A 9245-nucleotide genomic window follows, 5' to 3' on the forward strand; every position below is an offset into this window, starting at 1 on the left:
AATATATATATATATATATATATATATATATATAACTTTACAACAAAATATTTTCTTGTTTTGTATCTATAAGAAGTAGTTTACACTAATTAGACCATATTTGACTGAAGACTTCTGTGGATTGTCCAATGAGCCCTGGTACTGAGCAAAAGGCCCCCTCAGCACTAACCAATGTACCACTATGATACCTTCACTTAATAATTTGTAGTTCTCCTTAAGACAACTGTAAGTTGTAATTACTTCAACCTTCTCTGTGTTTTTTGAAAGAACACTATTTCCTATTTTAGCAAACATGTCTGCAAAATCAAAGAGAGATATGTGTGTGTGTGTGTATATATAGGGACCACACATTCATCACCACCTATCTTAAATTTAAAATATGCTGAGAAATGCAGGTATTTCAGAACTTTATAATGTCTCTCAAATAAACTTAAGAGTTCATTTTTGGAATATTTTGTGTGACCTTAAATGATCCTGATGAAGAATGTTCCTTTAAGCTTCTGGATATTATCAGCTGGAATTAAATTCCAAACACCTTGAAGTACTACCTAGAGTTCATTTCATTTTTGTTGCCTCAAAGATAATCCCATACACGTTCAACAATACTGAGGTCTGCTTCCTTTCTATTAACATACATTATTTAAGTGTGTTCACCATATGGTTCGGATTGTTATCACGCTAGAAAATGAAATTTTCTCACTAAAAACAATTCCAAAAGGAACAGCATGATGAAGGAGTACTTGTTCATATTGCATACAATCCAGTACTCCATCAGATCACCAACTCCAGCTTTGGTTAAAAAGCCTCGTACTCGGATGCTACTTCAATCACAGTTAACTGGAAATTGCAAAAAATTTTTCTTTAATCTCTCTTCATTCCTGTGACAAACATACTGTGGTCTACTGGTTTCAAAAATTTCAAACTGATTCATCAGATATTCTTCTCCACAAACACATCCAATTTTTGTGAGTTTAGAAAACTTAGTTGTTTTTTATCTTTCAGGATAAAAGATGTTCTTTTAACATTTCTTGATAAAACTTGAGGAAGAGTCAACTTTAACACTATTTCCTAGTTCCATGATTTTTTTGGAGTAAGTAGATGCTAGATCTAAGCCTGTCTCTGAATGAAGTAAACATAAGCTATGTAACATCTAATCTGGAAAGCTTAGGTGGTCAGCTATATAACATTTGGTCTGGAAAGTCTAAATGGTCAGCTACATAACATTTGATCTGGAAAGCCTAGATGGTCAGCTACTTAACATCTGATCTGGAAAGCTTAGGTGGTCAGCTACTTAACATCTGATCTGGAAAGCTTAAGTGGTCAGCTATATAAAACCTGATCTGGAAAGCTTAGATGGTCAGCTACTTAACATCTGATCTGGAAAGCTTAGATAGTCAGTTACATAATATCTGATCTGGAAAGCTTAGGTGGTCAGCTACTTATTAACATCTGATCTGGAAAGCTTAGGTAATCTTCTGTGTCTGCTCTTGCCATCAGTGGTAAAACTGATTTCCTCATACAGTATTAGGTAGGACTACTACACAACTGGAGGATTGACAGGATATGTTATGAAGTATGCTGAATTTACCTAAAACTGAGTATAAGCAAAGAAATAAATAAATTGGGCATGTTGTGCAACACACAACTAAAACAGTTTTTATTAAGTCCAGTATGTATAGTTTCTTCTGAATGCTAAGCAGTCACATTTCACTGGATTCGTGAATGGATTAGATTGGCTTTCTTCCCTTGAGCTGTATTTCCAGTAACGCATTCCCTCTAGATCAGGAACAAGAATGTTATCTCCATACAGTGAAACAAGGTGGTCAGGCTAACTGGCTTCCTACTTCCCTGAAATGTTATCTCCATACAATGAAACAAGGCTGCTAGAATGAAGTAAACTCAACCACTTAGTGGGTTATGTGAAGAACAAAAACTGTGAAAAATTCTACATTCAAATGAGACCATAGAAAACACATAGTATGCCTGAATATTAAAGCACAAGTTTTATTGTATCGTTTGATTATTTTTTGAACTCCCGTTTTCAATACTTTTGTGTTTGCAAAAATTTCCCACTGACTACAGACCTCTTAATATAAAGTTATTATGACATCTTATATTCATCATGAACTACACGTCTTAGAGTCATACTTCATACGTGAAATTAAAATAATAATGTTACAGTCACAGACTAGAGAAAATTTTTATATAAACAAATAACTATAATCCATAGATAAAAATGTGTTTTAATACTTTTAAAATACAAAATTAATATATTTGTGGAATGCTATATAATAATGCTACATAATAGCCACAGCATTATGTCTAAAAGGTACAAGTCCCAGTTTTCACAAACATAGCTATTGTCACTCTTACACCATATTTTTTAAACTTCATTTAAAACAAATACATAGCTTGGAAGGTATTTAAATAAACAAGGGTTTTATATTATTGTATTTCATCTTGGACACCATCTACACAAAAATCTGAATGGTGTTCTCTAATTAATGCACAGTAGTGTATATAAATGAATAACTTTTTGGTTTATCTTGAATATTTGCACAAAGTCACACATGGGCTATCTGTTCTAAATAAGGTACCTACATCAGACTATAAAAATAACTACATCAATGCAGGTGGCCTATATAATTAACTAGAACTACTAAAACCAGTTAACAACTTACAATGATTGAACTGCCAGTTCAGCAGCCTTATTACCAACAGTGTTCAGTTGAAAGGTTTAACAAATATAGGTCTTGTAGTTTACGAACCTGCTCAGTAAGATATTTGGCAAGAGAAGAAAGTTAGGGATAAAAGCTCAAGACAAAAGCTCATTACCAACAATGTTCAGTTGAAAGGTTTAACAAATATAGGTCTTGTAGTTTACTAACCTGCTCAGTAAGATATTTGGCAGGAGAAGAAAGTTAAGGATAAAAGCTCAAGACGTCAAACTATTCTAACAGTATGTTGTAAAATTCTTTCATTGGTGGGTGAAAATAATCCATGTAACAATAACAAATGTGTCTGTTTCTTCCTTTAACATTTCCACAAGTTTAAACTCTGTGGTAAGTTGTAAAGTTTACAAATGATGCTAACTGCGCTACACTAGAGAATAAAGTTACATGTACAACTTGATGGCATGAGGTGATTCACTCTACGGACTACAAACAAATCTCTGAAACCAATATTTACAATCTATCCTTGAGAATTTGACATCAAACTCTATGTAATTCTTTTACTGGTTTAACTCACAAAAGTCACCCAACGGACAAAAATATACCTATATATCACATCTGAAAAACATACAAGATAAACTAATTTTCCAAGACTTAACATTTTATAAAATTGTGTCTCTTAGTGATTACTTAGAAATAACTGAAGTCTCAAATAAAAAATCCATGTTTTAAAACAGTTTTTATTCTGTTAACCAACACAACAATATTACAGGAACAAAAGCTGAGTTACAATACCTGTTTGTTGCTGTCCCTGGGTGTTACATAATGTATCTGCAGCTTTCACAAGTTTTTCAACAGCCTTGTAGCACAAGGTGGCAAGGTTGGAGGGTGATTCTTCCCTCACAGCCCTCACCTCAGCCGCAGGGATGAGAGTGAAAACATCTTGTACATTCTGCACACTTTCTGACCAGAACTGATCCCAGAAGACATCATCCTTGGCATCTATTGGCTGAATAACAAGAACAAAAATCATTGACCAAAACTGATTACAGAAGACATCTAAAAAACAAGAACAGAAATCATTGACCACAACTGATCACAGAAGACATCTATTGGCTGAAAAAAAAAGAACAAAAACATCGACCAAAACTGATCACAAAAGATATCTACTGGCTTAAAAACTAGGACAAAGATCATTAACCAAAGCTGATCACAGAAGACAACTACTGGCTGAAAAACAAGAACAAAGATCATTAACCAAAGCTGATCACAGAAGACATCTACTGGCTGAAAAACAAGAACAAAGATCATTGACCAAAACTGATCACAGAAGACATCTACTGGCTGAAAAACAAGAACAAAGATCATTTAACCAAAGCTGATCACAGAAGACATCTATTGGCTGAAAAACAAGAACAAAGATCATTGACCAAACCTGATCACAGAAGACATCTACTGGCTGAAAAACAAGAACAGAAGTCATTAACAGATAAATTAGTCAAATCATTATAGAATATCAGCATTTTCCATAATTGAAAAGAAATGATCGTTTTTGATGAAAGTGAACTTTTATCTAGATTTATCTATATATAAAACTCAAAATCTCTCTGTTTGTTTGTACGCCAATATCACTGTGCAGGTCACACTTCCCTTACATGAAGGTGCACAAAATGACAATTTTTCGTTGATATACGCAACTATCATCTGCTAGCCAAAATGGTAATTTTATCATTAACATATAAATTATACGAATAAATTCTATGCAGACTTGACAATATTTGGTAAGTTTGAGTTAACATTTAATTTAGAATATGGCATTATAAGCCTATTTAGTTATAGATCATTAACTATACATCTACTAATACATAATATATTTAACCTCACACACAAAAGAAAGATATGCAGAATTAGAATGTCATGTGTGAAAAACCAAACAGTAGTCCTAGCCTATAAAAGAGTAAGGCTTACATTATAATATTTACTGTGTAAAATGAGATTAAAGTCAAATCAGCAAATGTATTTTATTCTACTTTTTTTCTCTGGGTGGTTCAATACCTGGAAATGGATTTTTTTTCTTTAGATACATTATAAAGTACAATATAGCGTTTTGTTTGTAGTATATTTCGTACATCAATGTCATAATGTGAACATGGTATCACATCCATAAAATATATCAAACTTATATTAAAGCAAATTCAACATAATATTACACACGTATTTAAGTTTGAAATGTTGATATTTGAGGATGGATGACAGGAGGAATAGAGCTAAGCTTATCCTGTTCGACAGAACAGGTACTCATACGTGTATAAGATAACCTAAATATTCTTCATAAGGACCTATTTATCCTTGCCAGTGAAGAAAAAACAAAAAACATCATTCATAAGGAAGACCTGATTTAAGGTTGTTGTTTTTTCTTGCTGTTGTTTTTCATAAATTCACAAAATACTTTTACCTATCAAAATCTGGAACGGGGTAACAGACAGAGAGAGAGTAGTTTTTTTTCTTCTCAAAAACCCGGGTAAGGCTGCTAGTTTAATATAAACTGTCTACAGTATCAACTTTTGAAGTATGTATGCATACTCTCATTTCTAACAAATTAAGTTTTAGATAAAGAAACATGTATCGAACATTTTCAAAATACCAAAACTTCTGAAACTTGAAGGCTTTCTTCATATAAGTAATCAGATTACTAATAATATTTAGCACTAGATCATCACCTAATTTAGTATAAATTAGTCTCTCGTTCAGTGGTGGATCCCATTCCTTCCAAAGTCTTATTTAAAATGTTATCAAATCAATACTAAATTAACAATGTAAGAAGCTCATAAACCTAGTTACATTGTGTCAAGACAACCTAACAAGTTCTTGTACTGAATAAAACTGGCAGCAGCATCTGGGTAATATGCTCTTATATAATGGAAACCAATAGATGTTCAGTAACAAAACATTTGTTATATACTATTATCATTCTTATTGTGATGCTACCAAAACACCTGATTTAAAGCTCTCTGACATACTTTTCACCCAAAACAAATAAGAAACTATATTTCATCAGTCCAGTACAATTAATGTCACAATGTTAGTTGAAATTCTTAGAAGTTTAAATGCAATTCTTGGTGTCCAAAATTAAGTGTATCTTTCACCCACTAGTTCCTATTTTTCAGAAATTATCATACATGACTTCTATGTAGCTTTAAAACAATCTTGAGGAAAACAGCGTTAGTGTTCTAAATTGTTTTTTGTTTGAAGCATTAAACTTAAGTTTATATACTTTTTCTTTTATTTCAGTGAATTTCTGCTTAACGTTTGTGTGTGTGTTGAATTTCACCAAAGCTATCTGTGGGCAATCTGTGATAGCCATCCCTAATTTAGCAGTGATAGACTAACGGAAAGGTATCACCCACCGTCAACTCTCAGGCTATTCTCTATGGCGTGAAAGTTTTTATCATCATCATCACCACCAAACGTCTTATCCCATAAAAGGAAGGAAAAAAAAAGCAATTATTTGGTTTTTGACACTTGATTTAGGTCATGCTTTCGTGATAAGACAAATTATTGATCCTCTAAACGACGACGTTACCGGTGATTTACGTAACTAGAGTATCCCGTGTTTGAAAATTGGTCGTATTTTCTAATACTAAATTTTTTCCTATAAATATTTTTTAAAGAAATGGGTAGCATATTATTATTTTATTATCCTTTCATTACATAATATTCTCCCGATTTTATGTCATTGTATGACCCTAAAATACTTGTCCTGCCTTAGGTCATTCCCAATAGTAGATTTGTTTGTTCCAAATTTACATCTACGGTTTAATACGCCCTCTAGCAGCAAATACGGTGAACAACATATAAAAATTATTGCAGAAAATTTGCATACTATTCATTAGTTACGTTCCGTCTCGGCAATCTCATTAGAACCATTTTTATAAAATTATTTATTATATAAACCAGTATTGTAATACAAGCGGTAGGAAAGTAAGCACTTAAAACCTTTTTTTTTTCAATATTTTATAAGGACTAGGTCTAGGCTAACTGTCAACCACATCGATCAATATGTCACGTCACGCACAGGGACTTAATTTTTAAAAAACATTATAAACCACTGAAATTTAAATGAGCTGCTACAGATAAGTTAGATTAAGTACGAACTACAGTTATGTTAAAACACAGTGCCCTACCTGTCCTCCTAAATTAAATGTAACCCGTTTCCTCCGGAATGAAAAACAGCACGAGATCATGTGGAAATAATAAACAACGTTTGGATAACCGCCCAACCAAGACCGGAGGGATAAGTTCTGTTGGTGGGTACAAAACTCAAGCTTGCGTTTAATAAGCACCACCTCTAAACATCAAGCAAGAACTTCGAGTGTATGATGCCGGATATAAATGCGGCCGGATTGCAAACGTTTATATAGACTTCCTTGTCATTAAAAAAAAAAGGGGGGGGAAGGGAGAGAGAGAGAGAGTGCGAAAGAGAAGAAAAAAAATGGGGGAAATGTAAACTGGTATTATCTAGGGTAGATGGACTACCACACTCACACAACATCGCGTGTTGGTGTCTTACTGGGATGAGCTGAATAATGCATCTGTAATATAATAACAAATATCACTGACAATAATGCAGTCTTTGATTAAACACTATTATTTAAAGTTCATCAACTTTGATACTGTTAATACTTACAAATATTTCCGTACATTATTAATAAACCGTATTTTTATACTTTTTAAATACATTTAATTACTAATATCCACTTCAGTTAATCGAGTTTATGTCACAGTTTTGCCCGCCACATGTGGCAATCTTTCAACTTTGTACTTTATGTCCCATTATGAAACATGACATAAAACCACCCAACAGAATGAGTAATTATAAGTAATCACTGTACATAATTATAAATAATTAATGTACATACAACGTAATGCGTTTTATATAAACTCACTAAAAGAACAGTAAGACGGTTTTATTCCATTAAAAGTTCCCGCGCGACAATCGTAAAGCAAGAATACTGGAGTAATATTTTTCGCGAAACTTCATTCGAAAAAACCTACAGACAATTTCAAAGTGTGCGTGATTTTGTATTAGATATTCGCGCAAAGCTACGGTAGGACTATCTGCGTTAAGCCATCCCTAATTTTAAAATGACAGACTAGAGAGAAAGTAGCTCATAAACAGCATCCAAAGACAACTTCTTGGCAACTGTAATCGAATAGTTGTATTTGACCGTCCTACTTATAACTCACCCATGACCCTAAAGTGCAATTTTTGTGGCAACTAGACGCGAGTCGGGAACCCTCGGATTCACAGATCGGTACGTTAGCCATTTACCACACCCGGCCCAGTGTGTGTGTGTGAGGCAGTTAATTGTGGCAAAACAAGTGGTTGACTCTGTGTTGATCATCGGTGTAAAGAAAACTGTCGAGGGCGTCCTCCAAAAGCAGGATAAAAGAGTGTATAACTTCAAGGCATGACAAGCAATTACACACGCAGTACACAAAAATATGGAGTTTTTTTTATGTGCTAAGTGCATGTAATGTAACGCTTAACTTAGCGGGATTGTGCAACAGTAGAGCTGGAAAATATTCAGTTTCTGCCACACCTTTTATCACGGTTACACGGTAGAGGGGTTTTCAGCATCGTCCAAAGAACAAACTCTCCAATTATCCAGAGCCACTACAGTGCGGTCTTTATATTAGTTTCAATAGTTGTTTTAATGTATGTAAAAGTTGTATACAAAATTAAATCTACTGGAAGTTTTTCATATTTTCCATATTATCGTCTCACTTACATTCCTTACGTACTGACAGATTGGTCAGTTTTTAAGAGGGAGTAACAGACGTAGTAATGTCTTTCGATAAGAGTACGTACTGACAGATTGGTCAGTTTTTAAAAGGGAGTAACAGACGTAGTAATGTCTTTCGATAAGAATACGTACTGACAGATTGGTCAGTTTTTAAAAGGGAGTAACAGACGTAGTAATGTCTTTCGATAAGAGTGCGTACTGACAAATTGGTCAGTTTTTAAAAGGGAGTAACAGACGTAGTAATGTCTTTCGATAAGAGTGCGTACTGACAGATTGGTTAGTTTTTGAGAGGGAGTAACAGACGTAGTAATGTCTTTCGATAACAGTACGTACTGATTGGTTAGTTTTTAAGAGGGAGTAACAGACGTAGTAATGTCTTTCGATAACAGTACGTACTGACAGATTGGTCAGTTTTTAAAAGGGAGTAACAGACGCAGTAATGTCTTTCAATAAGAGTACGTACTGACAGATTGGTCAGTTTTTAAGAGGGAGTAACAGACGTAGTAATGTCATTCGATAAGAGTGAACAAAGTCAATATATACTATCAATATATTTCCTATTTACTTTACTATAAAAACTTTAAATTCTGTTGGTATTAGATTAGACCAACTTAGTGGTCTAGTGAATATATATATATATTCAATATTCGGTATATATATTTTTTGTTCTTGACAAAAACTGAAACCCGTGAAAATCTACTACTTAAAAGTTTTGATCACTAAGTGACATCAGATATATATATATATATATATATATATATATATA

Source organism: Limulus polyphemus, unplaced genomic scaffold (genome assembly GCF_000517525.1).
Source record: "Limulus polyphemus unplaced genomic scaffold, Limulus_polyphemus-2.1.2 Scaffold11479, whole genome shotgun sequence".
NCBI classification, from domain to species: domain Eukaryota; kingdom Metazoa; phylum Arthropoda; class Merostomata; order Xiphosura; family Limulidae; genus Limulus; species Limulus polyphemus.